Source organism: Rattus norvegicus, chromosome 6 (genome assembly GCF_021556685.1).
Source record: "Rattus norvegicus strain SHRSP/BbbUtx chromosome 6, alternate assembly SHRSP_T2T, whole genome shotgun sequence".
Classification (NCBI taxonomy): domain Eukaryota; kingdom Metazoa; phylum Chordata; class Mammalia; order Rodentia; family Muridae; genus Rattus; species Rattus norvegicus.
The window spans coordinates 36,282,856-36,299,804 of record NC_141539.1 but is presented as its reverse complement, the minus strand read 5'-3'; the positions used below and the strand labels follow the sequence as shown (position 1 = coordinate 36,299,804).

The window sequence follows — 16,949 nt, the reverse complement described above, 5'->3', positions numbered from 1 at the left end:
GAAGGGCCTTCTCTCCATGTCTGTGTCAATTTCCTCTCCTGAGTTTACTTCATTCTTCCTCAAGAGCTGTGTGAGTTTTGTTGGAAATAGTCTTAAAAACCGTGTCCAGAGACAATGAGTTCCATCATTCTTCTGAAGTCAGACTCCCAGGCTCACACAGAACACAAAGGTGTTTTTCACTTGGGAAATACAAGTTGTTGTTGTTGTTGCTGTCATACTCATCATTATCATCATCATCACCATCACCATAACCACCACCACTATCACCATCACTAGACAGCATTTCCAAAAATATTGGGCATTCTAGCCAAACACATGTGGGTTTTATTGAAATTGCTGAACTTTGAATCTACAGTGTTCTTCAAGGTGCTATAGAACACAACACTATGCTCTCTCTGTTTTACAGTATGTATGCTAAGAGGCACATGTAGGGACAGTGTTTTCAGATGTCTTATGCATTGAAAAGCACAGGCTTTGTTCTTGTCTAAGCCAGAGTTCCTAGTTGCCAGTTTGTCTAGATCCTTTGCTTAGACTTTATTTGCTAAGATCTCATTCTTTCAGTGCCACACTCTGTATTTACCATTACTGTCCTGACATTTTATTCATGGTTCTTCTGGTTTACCCTTTATACTCATCTGAATAATTACCACCAAATGACATTAGAGTCAGCACAGAGGTGCTGTCCCTGTGTCCCACAGGCACTCAGGCAAGTCACAGTCCTTCTTCTCCTTCTTTAACTCTAATTAGTGAGGGCATCAGAGAATGTGGATTTGGGTAGGTGGCGAGCTGAGCAGAAATCAGAGAGGAAAAACCATAATAGAAATATAATGTATATCAAAAATCTATTTTCAATTAAATACAAAAATAGAGTAAACCATTGAAATAGCCTAAAGAAAAACAGAGAAAAAAGAGAAAATTAAAAAGAAAAAGCATAATATTGGATTTTTGTATTTGGGGATCTAATTTATTGTAGTCCAAAACCCTAGTGCCAAAAGAGTTAAATAAAAAGCAGAGAAAAACCAAGACTTTCTAAACACATGCTTGCACACACCCTATGTTCATTCACTGAATGTTTAATGTGATGCATAGCTAAGTAGGGAAAGAGAGACATTGTAGTATCTCCTCTAACTGCAGGAGGAAATACCAAGTATGACATCACACAGTCATTATTAAATTCATCCTCCTTGAATACTCAATTCTTCATAAAAAAAGAGAGGTGCTTTCACATTTTTAAAATTAAGTTATATTTTTCTTTGGAATGTTTGCTATGTCTAACAGTACTACTAGAAAGAGAAGTTGGAAGATTTTTTTTAATTTTACTATTAAATAATTATGTAGATGCAGACAGAGTGACTCATTAGTTGAATCTATTAACCTCATCAAAGAGAAGGATCCAAATGGAATCGAAAGGAAAAGGTTCACTACTTTCTCAGATAACAGGGCTCCCTCCACCCACTTCTTAAGAAAGGAAAGTTTATATCTAGCTTGACTAGTGAGGTAGAGGTCACACTTTATATTGTTTGGGACGTGGCTGGAGAAACCAATGGAATACATAACAGTTTTGTTTTCTTAATTTTCAGGGACAGAAAAGCAATATAAAATCTGAAAATCTGTAAAAAATTAATATATAGATTGTGAGAAGCAGCAATTACTGTATGTGATGCTAATGTTTTTCAAAGAGTTGTACAAAATCTGCAAAGATGAATAACATCATGAATCCAAAATTTGTACAAGTATAACATTACATACACATGCACACATAGACAGGCACACAAACACGCACATACACACACACACATACACACACACATATATGCACACAGACACATACATGCACATAGACACATACATGCACATATAGACACATAGAGATATGCATATATTCACATACACAGACAGCACACACAGAGATACACACATGCACACATAGACATGCATACACACATGTAAGAATTCAGAACACACTTGCACAAATATACACACAAAGAAGAATCATACACATGGACACACACATACACACACAGACACAGACACAAACACAGACACAGACACACACACACACACACACACACACACACACACACACACACACACACATATACTATGGACATCTCCAGAGATACACATGACAGACAACTCCTCCTTTTTTCCTATTAAGTGCTCATTGATTTCTTTAGCAAATGTCGTGTAGCCAAGTTCTGTAAGCTTCCTTTGAAAACTGATTTTGCCTATTTAACTGAAAAGAAAGATTTCTGGCAGGATTAGTGTAAACATGAGGTTTGATTCAATTGGATTGAAAGTTTTAGTGGTTTTGTCTAGAATTGCCTGAACAATTCACTTAATCTCACCGTAATTCAGATTTCTTATCTGCAAATGGGCAATAAAAACAGCAGATTCGATGTTGTGAGGGGGATATTAGTTAATGTCTGTCAGCCAGTCACTGACCCCCCGCTCCACACACACCCCATTGAGGTAGATACTCAAAGGTGCACAGATCTTTGCTCCTTTGTTTCTTTTCTGGTATGGATAGAAAAAAAAGAATGAAACTGAAGATCTGAGGCTTTAAATGAAGAATATTGAATCGCTGAGAAGCAAGATCTTTCAAGATGTAATAAACCAGCTTTCATCCCATGAGAGTTGTAGAACTCACTGAAGGGTAAAGAGTTATTACAGAAAAGCAATAACCACTGTACTGGGGAACTTAAATGGCTCACAACAATGGGATACATAAACCACTCCAGACCTCAGGAAAGGAAGGAAAGGCCATGGATTTTCTGTAGAACAGATGGTTGGGTACTGGCTTTCTCCATTGTGTACTGCACCCTGCATTCTGGGAAAGCCAGGGGAACACAGGCCTGCACTTCCTTTCCATTTTCTATGTGCTTTCTATGTCCATTCCTCCTTGAAAGAATTTCTGACATAGTGTTTCAGAAAAGGTGAGGGTGGGCAGGGAATGGGTACTGCTCAGACCATTCTTTTAGCCTGGTACAGGCTGATTCATTTGAACTGCATGTCTAGTAGCATGTGAGGTCAGGCAAGGGTAGTGGCTGCTAATATCGTGCAAGTAGTACTTCCAAAGACCTTAAAATGACTACAACTCAGGAGAAACACCCAAAGACATGTTCAACATCCTTAGTCACAAGGGAAATGCAAATCAAAACAATCCTGAGATTCTACCTCACACCAGTCAGAATGGCTAAGATCAAAAACTCCGGTGACAACAGATGCTGGCGAGGATGTGGAGAAAGAGGAACACTCCTCCACTGTTGGTGGGATTGCAGACTGGTAAAACCATTCTGGAAATCAGTCTGCAGGTTCCTCAGAAAATTGGACATTGCACTACCTGAGGACCCAGCTATACCTCTCCTGGGCATATACCCAAAAGATGCCCCAACATATAACAAGGACACATGCTCCACTATGTTCATAGCAGCCTTATTTATAATAGCCAGATGCTGGAAAGACCCCAGATGTCCCTCACCTGAGAAATGAATACAGAAAATGTGGTACATTTACACAATGGAGTACTACTCAGCTATTACAAACAATGACCTGATGAAATTCATAGGCAAATGGGTAGAACTAGAAAATACCATCCTGAGTGAGGTAACCCAATCACAGAAAAACACACATGGTATACACTCACTGATAAATGGACATTAGCCCAATATCTTGAATCACCCATGATACAATTTACAGACCACATGAAGCTCAAGAAGAAGGACCACCAAAGTGCAGATGCTTCAGCCCTTCTTAGGAGGGGGATCAAAAATATTAATAGGAGGAAATACAGAGACAAAGTTTGTAGCAGAGACTGAAGGAAAGGCTCTCCAGAGACTGCCGCACCTGGGGATCCAGCCCATACACACACAGCCATCAAACCCTGACAAGAAAGGCTCTGCCGGAGCCCGAGAAATACAAAGACACACAGAAACAAAAATTATTCTTCTTTTTTAAAATGTTGTATTATGGAACAAACCCTTTCCTTTGGAAATCTAGGCCCTAAGTTTTTTCCCAAGTTGAAGAGCTATTTATCTTTCAGGATACAGCGTACATGTGAAGTGATTAGCTGTTATCAGCTCAATCAATGATTGATTAATTTAATTGAATGATTCATAAGCACTGGCAGTGAATGAGGAAAGTTGTCTTGTTGGGATTAATTGTGGCTTAATAACATGCACTGGGTGTGAGTAGAAGAGGTACTGAGGGAGGACATTAAACAACCAGAGAAAGGAGAGGAAGGGAAGATGGACAAGAAGTGACGATTAGGAACATATTATAGCAAGAACCTCTAACGTTTTCTGCAGAGGTGAGCACCAGAATTTATTTTTCAATTTTTATTTTCTTATTTATTTACACCCCCATCTTTGCCTACCCTCTATGTACCCCCTCCAACAGTTCCTCGTCTGATTCCTCTTCCCCCTTGCCTCCAATAGGGTGTTCCCCTACCATAAGACCTCCCCTTTCCCTGGGGCCTCAAGTCTTTCAAAGATTAGGTCCATCTTCTCCCACTAAACCCTGACCAAGCAGATCTCTACTATATCTGTGCCAGAGGCCCGAGACTGGCCACTGTATGCTTCTGGTTGGTGGTTCAGCTTCTGGGAGCTCCCTGAGGTCTAGGTAAGTTGAGACTGCTGGTCTTCCTTTGGTTCTTCTCCCTTCAGGTTCTTTAATCCCTCCCCTAATTTAACCAGAGGGGTCCCCAAGTTCAATGGTGGGATCTAAGTATCTGCTTCTGTCTCAGATAGCTAATGGTAGGACCTCTCAGGGGACAGCCATGTCAGGCTTTCTTTTGTAAGCACATCATAGCATCAGTAATAATATCAGTCTTTGGTGCCTTCCCACGAGATGGATTCCAATTTGGGCCAGTCATTGAAACACCTTTCCTTCAGTCTTTTCTCCATTTTAGCCCCTAAAGTTCTTTTAGACAGGAACAGCCCTGGGTCATAAATTTTGACTGAAGGTTACTGTGTTCCTCAGCTTGAGGTCCTGACTGTCTATTGGAGGTGGGATATTTAAGTTCCCTTTCCCCAATGTTGGGAATTTTGGCTAAGGTCATCATCATTGAGTCATTAGAGTCTCTCACCTTCTGGGCCTCTGGTACTTTCTAGAGGGTCCCCCAACTCCCACCCCCCAATGCTGCTCACCTCCATTCATTCTGTCGGCCCGCTGGGCTTCCCTACTGCCAGCTAATACCAGTTCCTGTTCTCCCTTTCCCCTCCCTCTCCTGTCTCCCACTCAGATCTCTTCCTCCCTCTTCTCCCCATGATTATTTCCTTCCCCTTCTGAGTGGAACTGAAACATCCTCTCCTGGGGCTGCTGCTTATTAAACTTTTTCATGGTTTGTGGGTTGTATCTGAGGTATTCTGCACTTTTTCTTTAATATCCACTAATATCACTGAGTACATACTATATATATATATATATATATATATATATATATATCTCCATTTGTGTCTGGGTTACCTCACTCGGGATGATATTTTCTAATTCCATTTGTCTCCAAAATTCATGATGTCCTCATTTTTAATAGCTGAATACTATACCATTGAGCAAACCTACTACATTTTTTGTAACAATTCTTCAGTTGTGGGACATCTGTGTTGTTTCCAGCTTCTTGCTACTACACATAAGGCTGCTATGAACGTGGTGGAGCATGTATCCTTTTGGTATTGTGGAGCATCTTTTGGGTATATGCCCAAGAGTGGTATAGCTGGGTCTTCCGGTAGAACTATTTCCAATTTTCTGAGAAACCGCCAGATTGACTTCCTGAGTGCTTGTCCCAACTTGCAATCCCACCATCAGAATTCTGTTACTTCAGATTTTAAGCTCTTCATTTTGTTCTTCTTAGACATTACTCAGTAGCTACTACACATCAGGAGAGGTTGTGATGTGTGCATATAAGTCTGTGTTTGGGAAATAATTGTCACTTTCCTTGAATATCTTCTAGGAACAAAGCATTAGAGATATCAACAAGAGAGAAAATACTTGCACAGAAATCCAGCCCATTGACAGTACTAAGGCCTTCAGAACTTCATACGAAGTGTGGTGAATTTTGAGTTGTACTCAAAGAAAATAGGTAGTACATATGCATGTTTAGGAAAGAATGCCAGAGGCCCAGTTAATACATCCATTGTGTTTTTTGTCCCCCTTTCTCATGTAGCTCAGCCTGGTCAGAAATGATCAGTATAGCTGATAATGATTTTGAATCTGTGTTCTTCCTGCCTCTACATCTACATGGGGATTGTAGGCATATTCTATAAAACCCAGTTTATGTAGCATCTGAGATCAAACTGAGGGTGTTTCTGCATATTGGGTAAGCATTTTACCAAGGAGCTATTTTCTCACAAACCCTGTATTTTTCTGAGAACTTTAAGAGCATGCATAAGCACAGGTGTTAACCATTCAAGCTAGATGATACTAGGAAAGTGGAAATAGACACAGGTAAAATTAAGAAGAAAATTAGCCACCGGAAAGAAGTCCTTTTTCTTTTACATTTAAATAATGTAGATTAATGTTTATACATATATACACACATGCATACACATGCCTGAGTGCACATGTGCGTATGCGCGCGCGCACACACACACACACACACACACACACACACGTCTGCATCATTGTCTAGCAGACTTTGTATATTTTATTACACTGCACTCAGATTTTTATTCTTGATGCCCAGAAGTTATGGCATTAACTGTTCATTTCTAAGTACTTTTGATTTTGATATGGCTATTCCTACAGTTGTTTCAATGGTGCTGCCATTTAATGTACATTGTAGATATGATTTTTGTCAAGCTACTGATTTTCACTGAGGTCTAGAATATTCTCAGTCATTGCCTTCTCAAACACTTCTTTAGATGTTTTATGTGTACTCATTCTGCAATCAACATGAATGTGTAGGAGATGCGCTCATTTGCATGTGGGACTCTATCTTCTTTTCCACCTCTTTGTGCTTGTTTTATATAATTTCACAAATTACTCCTTCAATCATGTTTTAGATACCCTTACATTACTTCTTACATTACGTATTTTCAACACTTCTAATACTACATTTTTTTATTTGAGAAAGCATATTTTGTTGTTTATTAAGCACAGAAAGCACTTTATATTTTCTTCAATTTAAATTTTTGACACAGAATATATCAAGCATGCAGATATTATCCTCAGTGTCTCATAAATTCTATAGTTAGAGCAACTGTCCTTGTGATTCTGTGCTCTGTGTGTGATTCTGTTCACGGTTTGTCCTCAATCATTGTTTCCTGTTTACCTGAGTAAACGTTCAAAGGTTGACTATGATGCAATAAAATAAATTAATTGTCTGAGGCCATTGTTAAAGAAGGGTCACGGGATAAATAGTTTGTGTTTGCTTTGCGAACACTTAGAAGATTATCAAAGTCGGGCTTTTATTAAGTAGTATGTGTCTCAGTATAAAATAAAAGTATTGAAACTAAAGTTCACAACTAAGTGATTCAAAGTGAAGAGTGAAAGAAATCATAGCATGCTCACATCTATGGCAAAATATCCTTTAAGCAATCAATAGCCTTCTACAAATTTTAAAAGAAATAAATGGCAGGTTTAGTATTAGAGTCCTAAGTAGACCTGGTCTGCCTAGGTCTGGGAGGTCAATATCTACAAGAAGTTGAAGACAAGGGGTTGGGGATTTAGCTCAGTGGTAGAGCGCTTGCCTAGGAAGCGCAAGGCCCTGGGTTCGGTCCCCAGCTCCGAAAAAAAGAACCAAAAAAAAAAAAAAAAGAAGTTGAAGACAAGCCAAAGGCTCTAAGCAAAGTCTATTAAGTAGTTGTTTATTAACATATGTACATATATATAATATAATCACATATGTAATATATATAATATTGTCTAAATATAATATATATAGTCCATATAACATATATTTCTTGAACGCATATATACATAGGGCATAAAACATAACATAAAAATTAAAATAGTAATATATACTACTTTGTAGTATAAACATTGAATGTATAATGTATGTTACATTATGTTACATATATAATGCATTATATTAATCGATATAATATATATAGTGTATATATAGTCACTGAATATTTTACATATTCAGGAAAGAAATGATGAAGGATTAGAGAGGATGAGTAGTGATGTTTGTGACTTTAGAATTATACAGAAAGAATATACAGAAAAAACATTAACAGAGCTGAGCTAATGCTTAGATTCTTAGACTGTGTAATGGACTCTGCATGGTAGGTTTTCACATAAGGAGGAAAAAGGTACATGCGATGTTCCTGCCTCCACAACTTAGTCTTGGGTGTGTTCTAACCTTGGATACAGGTTTGGGATGTGGAGTACTAAGCACCAGCAGACTGTTTAGTTTCCTAAAATGTTTTCTGTGACAATATGTATGAGACTCTCAGCTATACAAATACAATATGCAGGGAACTGATCAAGGATACCCCTTGGAAGTTCTCTGTATAAGCTTTATAGAGAAAATGAAGACTCTCACGAGGTCAACTAATGAGCATTTCTCAAAGGAAAAATAGTGATAACTTAAATGATAGAATTCTGTGGGTGCCTAAGTTTTTGTGGTTTGTGGAGTATGAATCAGAGAAGATTTAAGAGAAGTATTTGTCTGTCGGAAAATTAGAATGAAATCATGAAATTGAAGCAAGAATATATATTTAAAATGAAATTACAAGTGGGAACAACATGAAATATGTTTTGTACATAATTAGGTCATGGAAAGTATTTCTATTGATCTTAATTTCATTGGGATTCTATTGCAAAAGATCCAGTAGAATGAACTAGTCTAAATAATTAGGGTATATTATTATATGTACCCCAAGTCAGATGAATACCACATTCAGGCACAATGTGATTGACATGGAAAGACAAACAAACAACAAACAAAATTAGCAACCCAATTTTTAAAAATAATTGGGAAAGGTTTATATTTTCTAAGAATTTTAGAGATGTGAATATATTTAACATCTATCAGAAGGGAGTGCATGTAGTACCAAGAGAGATGCACATAAACATTTGAGAAAAATATGGGATAATGGTCAAGAGGAGAAAGAATAGACAGGAAAACACAAGTGAAGTGGGTAAGGAATATCTCATCTGAGATGAAGGCACCAACTGGAAATGGCAGCATAATTTCTTTCTATATCACAGTCAGTGTTAATGAAAGAGCTCATGCAAAGCGTAAACATTTGCAACATATCACTTAGTTACACCATTCAATTCTTCCACCAAGTCTAGTACAGGTCAACTCCTGTTTCTTCCTCCACCTCTCCTCTTTTTTAAGAAATAAAGGAGGAACAGATTATTTAAAGAAATACTCCGTTGCCATAGTTGTTGCAGGATAGTTGATCACACGGCGAGCCCTGAGATTATGTTGTTTATTGGAAAAACCTGTTTCTAGTGGTTGTGGGGCTCTGCCTAGTACACACCTTTAATACAAGAGCTTTCCATTTATTGTAAACACAATTAAATAAAATCAAACATAGGTCAAGAGGCAGAGTAAGCAACCAGTTGGCAAGGAGTGAATATAGAAACAAAACAAACAAACAAACAAACAAACAAACAACAAAAAGAAGACAGTAAGAAGTCAAGAAGATGGGTAGCCACATAGGGAGTAGAAAGGGAGCCACATTCAACTTGAAGGTATTTTCAGACATTAGCTGAGCAGGAAGGTCAGCTGGGAGCTCTCTTGGCAAAATTGAACATTGTTTTAAACCCTGTGTTTAAGAACAACATATGGTTAGTGGGGTAAGGCTCAGAGTGTGACCCCATGCAATACATTTCAGCCACAATATTTAGGCTACAACACTCGTCACAGTTGGACTGAGGTGACTTGTCTAATCATCTCTCGATGATATCTGGTACATTTTTTTGAGACCATTCCATATTTCCTGACTCAAAAATATCTCAGAGCAGGACAAATTTCCTGTTGCTCCACAGCCTGCATACTTTCCGACTTTTAGGAATGATACTGCAAATCACTACGACCCAAGGGAACACCAGGCCATCACAGCCCTGGGCTTTCTCCACTGCTCAGCAATAGACTCTTTGGGGTTCAAAGAAATTCAATTTCTGATGACTCCGGAGAGAAGATGTTGGTATGAAGTAAGAGAAAAATAAAATTCTGAGGTGGATTCAGTTAAGGGGAATGCAATGGAGTGGAAAAGACTCATACAGCTGAAATAGAAAACTCTAGGTAATAAATGCCAACAAATTGGGAACTGACTTTTTTTAGAATGAAACATAAATTATATTTTCCTCCCACATACAGATGCTATAACTGTTTTAATTGCTGAGAAGCTGATGTAGCAATTTTTTTTACAAAGATGTTTGAATAAAGAAATCATCTGCTGTTTCAACATTGCCGTGAAGGAGTTGCCATTCTTCTGAACATTTGATATGTGCCGAAGATGCAAAATAAACATTTCACATTGTATTTGCAACGAAATAGTGACATAAAACTTTTATGTAGCAACTTAATATATCTTGGAATATTAATCCCTATCAAGTAAATATCAGTAATTGGGCATTTTGAATAATTGTTTTTCAGGTTTTTTTTCCCTATTGTAGCTAACACCGCTGTGAACATGCTGGTTTCTTTGAATGATTTCTTTAGCGTGAGTGCTCATGAAAAGGTTAGAAGCAGTTAATTGTTTTATATTTCTTTTTGCTGTAAACCATGGTGTTCCTGAGACTAAAATAAAGGTAAAGAAGAAAGCTGAAGAGATACAAATTTCTTAGTGTAACCCCAACGCTTCTTCCAGTGTGTACAGACCCTGTGTTATTGTTTATTGTTCAGTTCATATACCATTCTGGAAACTAGATATTCTTGGTCATGGGGAAATGAAATTCAATCTTCAGCCTCAGGTTCTAGGAGAAAATAAGGAGCATATAATTACAGTAATGAATGAATGGAATACCTGTCCTTTTATGAAATTTTTTGGTGCAGCAATGATTCCCCCTTGATTTTATAAAACATGTTCTACCATTATTCTGAGGTGCCCTACTAAATCTTACTTTTTAAAGGTGAACACAAACCAATCACTTCATGATGTGGAAATTAGCTCAATTAATCTTCTTTGGGCTTTTATACATTAATCTCCTGGTTTGTAGGGGTTAGGGAGGGTGAGTCTAAATAGTCCAGTGGAGAACCAAGGAATGGCCCTCAGATAAGGTGGAAATTCAAAATGGAAAGAGTAGACCCTCCCCATGAGAAGCCAGCTGGCCTGAGACATGAATAGGAAGTACTTTGCCTCTGTTAGATCAAATTACACAGAAAGTTTGGTGGTTTTATTACTGGCATGACAGCCTCCTTAGAGTCACTTTACTGGGCAGGTATGAGCACATAGTGCTGCATAGAAGAACCCCCAAATGCACAACCCTTTGGCAGGAGTTTATGGTTAATCTTCAAGAAGCACAGAATAAGGTTGTTCATGTGGCTCATTTGCTGTGATGACTGAAGCATGGGCTGTAAGCCTAATGATGTTGTCATTTGTTTACAAACTACCTGAAGCACTGGGGTTACAATGTTTTGGTTAAGGAGTTGACAGTCTTGTCTTCAGAAACAAGTCTCTCTTCCAGGAGATTTGCTTGCTTTCCCGTTTGTTTGCCGGCTTTGGAATCTTGGCATTCTCTACGAAGTCACACAGCCAAAGGGATTAATAAGCGTTGAACACGAGGCCATGGTCTCTAGATCATTACACCACTACGTTCATGAATTCAATATCTGTGATGTCGCAAGAGACAAACAACTGTGAAATCCCCCATGTTGGGTCTTTTGGATGAGACTCTGGGGGGAAGCCAACTCACATGGAGAGATCTGCCTGAGGTGATTAGACTGGCATTTAATTTTATTTAAATGTGTGAACACTTTTAATAAGGCTCTAGAGGTATTATGAAGTTTGTAGAATTTTCCTATTGGAAAAATGTTTTATTTTGCTTGATAACACATAGAAAAGCCCTTATTGTGATTAGCATGTGAATAGTGGGATCATCTTAACACTCTTGTTATTAATATGACAGATTTGATTTTCCCAAAGGTGACAATTGAACTCCAGTCTCAGATCAGTTAATCCATGTATTTATGTAAATTGAACTTTCCTAACTTGTAATTTGGTTCTGGAGTGCATTGGATTTCCTACTGCCCTGTGGGGCTTATACGCCAATTTAAATCCCTAAGTTAGTGGCCTACATTCTCTGATATAAAGACATAGATTTTGTGCCTGAATGTTGAACACGGTCTGTGTGTTTCCTTCTGGCAAGAGTCAGTCACGTCTCTTGTGGGGTCCTGAAACTTGGTGCCACTGCATCTGCTTCTGAACTTTATGCCTTCATTTGGGTCCACTCTGCTGTAATAATGGTTGCTCAGTAATCACTGGAGACTATGTTACAGAAGAAAGAAGCAAGAAAGAATGGGAGGAAGGAAGAGGGTAAGGTGAGCGCCTTTATTTTCACTTTTTTCAATCTCTGGGTTAGACCACAAATTTCCTCTCTCTGAACACATTACAATTTCCATTGTTTCCTACCATTACATGTCCCTTGCTTACATCAACAGCTCTTAGCCTGTTTCTTCATTAGTCTATACAATGCAACTTCTGCCTTCATCTTGGATCCATGTTCCAGAACACTTCTGATGGTTAAGTAGTTATGGTATTGCTATGAAACATTACCCCAAACATTCATGTATGCCAAAGAACACCAGAAAGCAGATCTAGCCATACAGAAGTAGTTGAATCTTAAGAACTATGATCTTATCAATGGATTAATCCCTTGTTATGCTGGTTTATTAGTGGACAAGTACAGGATGGAGGAAAAAGGTCATTGCCCATATATTACCACTAATTACACTGTAAGTTACTTTTCTAACTTTGCCTTTTAGGAAAACAGCATTTCTCAGCGAGACTCCTGCCTTTGCTTAGAAGATACAAGAATTATGCATTCAGCAGTGAATTCAGCAAGAATACATAAGCCCTGGTGGCCTGAAGACATCAGATAGAGAGAGGTGATAGAAATTCAGATATTTTTAAATCCATAAACCCTTTTCTTTCCAATGTTTATGTGTGTTGGCCATTCACTGGAGTCTCCTTCATGTAGTCAGTATTTTTATCTCCAGAAAATTGTCAAGATCCTCATGTTTGGTCCCCAGACAGCTCTCAGTTATGGGGCTACCTCTCTTCTGTGTACGTTGATCTGCTCCCTACTTTTCTTTTTTTTTTTTATTAACTTGAGTATTTCTTATATACATTTCGAGTGTTATTCCCTTTCCCGGTATCCGGGCAAACATCCCCCTCCCCCCTCCCCTTCCTTATGGGTGTTCCCCTCCCGACCCTCCCCCCATTGCCGCCCTCCCCCCACCAGTCTAGTTCACTGGGGGTTCAGTCTTAGCAGGACCCAGGGCTTTCCCTTCCACTGGTGCTCTTACTAGGATATTCATTGCTACCTATGAGGTCAGAGTCCAGGGTCAGTCCATGTATAGTCTTTAGGTAGTGGCTTAGTCCCTGGAAGCTCTGGTTGCTTGACATTGTTGTACATATGGGGTCTCAAGCCCCTTCAAGCTCTTCCAGTTCTTTCTCTGATTCCTTCAACGGGGGACCTATTCTCAGTTCAGTGGTTTGCTGCTGGCATTCGCCTCTGTATTTGCTGTATTCTGGCTGTGTCTCTCAGGAGCGATCTACATCCGGCTCCTGTCGGTCTGCACTTCTTTGCTTCATCCATCTTGTCTAATTGGGTGGCTGTATATGTATGGGCCACATGTGGGGCAGGCTCTGAATGGGTGTTCCTTCAGTCTCTGTTTTAATCTTTGCCTCTCTCTTCCCTGCCAAGGGTATTCTTATTCCCCTTTTAAAGAAGGAGTGAAGCATTCACATTTTGATCATCCGTCTTGAGTTTCATTTGTTCTAGGCATCTAGGGTAATTCAAGCATTTGGGCTAATAGCCACTTATCAATGAGTGCATACCATGTATGTCTTTCTGTGATTGGGTTAGCTCACTCAGGATGATGTTTTCCAGTTCCAACCATTTGCCTACGAATTTCATAAAGTCGTTGTTTTTGATAGCTGAGTAATATTCCATTGTGTAGATGTACCACATTTTCTGTAGCCATTCCTCTGTTGAAGGGCATCTGGGTTCTTTCCAGCTTCTGGCTATTATAAATAAGGCTGCGATGAACATAGTGGAGCACGTGTCTTTTTTTATATGTTGAGGCATCTTTTGGGTATATGCCCAAGAGAGGTATAGCTGGATCCTCAGGCAGTTCAATGTCCAATTTTCTGAGGAACCTCCAGACTGATTTCCAGAATGGTTGTACCAGTTTGTAATCCCACCAACAATGGAGGAGTGTTCCTCTTTCTCCACATCCTCGCCAGCATCTGTTGTCCCCTGAGTTTTTGATCATAGCCATTCTCACTGGTGTGAGGTGAAATCTCAGGGTTGTTTTGATTTGCATTTCCCTTATGACTAAAGATGTTGAACATTTCTTTAGGTGTTTCTCAGCCATTTGGCATTCCTCAGCTGTGAATTCTTTGTTTAGCTCTGAACCCCATTTTTTAATAGGGTTATTTGTTTCCCTGCGGTCTACTTTTCAAATGCTTCCAAGATGCCCTCATCTAAGGCCTTCTTAAAAAAATCTTTCATCAGTTTTCATCAGGATTAAATATTCTTACATTTTTATTTCCTGTTATGTTTTTTTCAAACCAGTGATGTACACAGTAAATGCCACCATATTTTGGATGTCTATAATAATATGAAAACCCAGGCCCATGGAATATGAAACCCCAGGCCCCTCAACATATAACCATGGTACATCCTGTGGTAAATTGGGTATGAGCTATTTAGTTCCTAATCATTTCAAGCACATCATGGTAGTCAGAGATGGACATGATGAACCAAAAGCAAGATATGAGTTAAGTCTAGATTCTAGTCCCTTTTCTGACACTAAGGATATTCATGACCTTGGAAAGCCTAACTCATCTAATGCAGTTCAGTGTTAACTTTCTGCAGAAAGGAAAGACATGCATATAAGTTGTCTATTTCAGGCCATTGCCATCAGAAAGCCAAACTTGTTATAATCTTATAAAAGCACTGTTTTACTGTTTTGATTGTTAATTTGAATACATAATTTTTTTTGAGAATTCCATAAAATATACTACATACTGTGGTCATATTCATGCTCTCCCTTCTCTGACTCTTGGAGCTTTATCCTTCCAAGCATGTGAACATATCCCTTTTAACTTTGCCCTTTCTTTTTTTTTCTTAAGAATCACATATATTTATAAGGTGGACTAGGATATACTTAACACAGCAGGAGATATTCAGATCTCTCTGGATTCCAACTCCATCCGAAAGAGACCCACCCCCAACAGTCTGAGCCAACGTTCCAGACAGGGGGCAAACTTTTGGCAGCATGGGTTTGGGAAGTCTGCTCTGAAATGAGGTCACCTATGGCTATCATCACTGCGCTGTGCCCCAGTCTTTCGTGGGTTGTCCAGTTTAGCTGTCCATGAGGCTCTCAGAGCTGTGGGGAGAACTCCTCAGTTTGGGAGTAGACAGGTGCTCCAGCTCATAGTGGCCATTCTCAGAAGCCTTGTGTGTGAGTTTCTCCTTTGTGTCCTCCTGACTCCTCTTGTGCTCAACAATCTGTGGGAGCTGGTGCCCAGCATATTCTGGCTTGGTGGTCAGAGGGCCAGCTGGAACAGCTACATCTAGAATATCTGACACCAGGTAGGGGTGCAGTCAGCCCACCAAAGGACTATAGTGGGTCTGTTTGTGGTAGAAGAGCAGTCCATCTACCTGAGTCCTTGTCCTCTGACACCACATTCTGGACACTTTATACCACCCTGAAGTCTCAGTAGCAACAAAGCTGAGTTCCTCAAAAGGAAAATCCATAGACAGCACCTTGCACAGGCTCTCCTGGGTACATGGGAAATTCTGAAGCCACACAAACTTAAAGGGATTAATCTTGGTTTTCTCTCCAAGTCCTTCTTCTTCTGGTAACTTTGAATGCATCTAGTAGAATCGGAAATCAGTCTGACAATCATAAAAAGGATGTCCCCACCAGCACATCACATCCAAAACATAGTACGTCTGGTTCACTTCACTGTAAATGCAATCCAGAATGGTGTAGTCTTTGGCTGTTGTTGAGTTTCTCCTATTGCCTCCTGGAAGAAGGGAAGAAAACCTATTGATGCAGTAGCCACTCTTAGTGTAGGCACTGGTTGAGCCCCTGCAGGCCACGATAAGGGCTCTTTTCTCAACAGGGCACACAACCACAATCCATTCCTGCCCCAAATCTGAAGGGACGTCAGTTAACCACTCAGAAAGCATCAGTTGATTAGCATAGCGTTTTGGTAACTCCTTGACAGGGTCCAAATCCATTTCCTCCTCATCTTTCTTCTTCTCCTCTTCCCCACTCTCCATCCCTGTCCAGTCATCTTCAGCCAGTCTTCTGGCATGGTTCACATAGTCCAACCGCTTGGATTTCTGCAGCTCTAGCAACCGGCGCCGCCGCTCACTCTGCTCCAAGGAGCTATACTTGGACTTGTATTGGGACAGGCGAGGGTGTGGGGCAGCTGTGCTGTTCAGTTCTTGAGACACAGAAAAGCTACTAGCTAGGGCTTGGCTCAATTCTTCCATCTTCCCACACCAAGGTGCCACTCGCGCACGCCGCTGGAACTTTGCCCTTTCTTAAAACACATCTTATCCCCATAAGGCCACCCATATGTGCATGAGTGTAGAGCCATTCGCTAGAGCATGGAAACCCTACTAGGTGGCAGGCACTGAAGAAAGCTGACTCCTCCCTCAACATCATATGCCAATAGCTCTTTAGATAATGGTGGAGTAGTTTGATCTTGCATGCCATTTCACATTCATACTGAAAGTTTTTTAAAATCACAATGTATCTTCTCCACTTAATAAATATACTATATTTCTTGAGGACATATTTTGGATAT

The 16,949-nt window shown here is 39.6% G+C and overlaps 1 long non-coding RNA gene and 1 pseudogene across 4 annotated transcripts in view; one reads left to right on the top strand and one right to left on the bottom strand.

The window, feature by feature from the left end:
• The window catches only part of LOC120103506 (uncharacterized), a 105,344-nt gene extending 92,288 nt beyond the window's left edge, over positions 1-13,056 (top strand). For all 4 annotated transcript variants that reach the window (XR_015622908.1, XR_015622909.1, XR_015622911.1 and 1 more), the window contains one exon: positions 12,881-13,056. This is a non-coding gene — a long non-coding RNA (uncharacterized LOC120103506). The remainder of the gene's footprint in view (positions 1-12,880) is intronic.
• A 2,401-nt stretch (positions 13,057-15,457) lies between these two features.
• Positions 15,458-16,657, bottom strand: Snupn-ps2 (snurportin 1, pseudogene 2; annotated as a pseudogene).
• Positions 16,658-16,949: the final 292 nt, after the last annotated feature.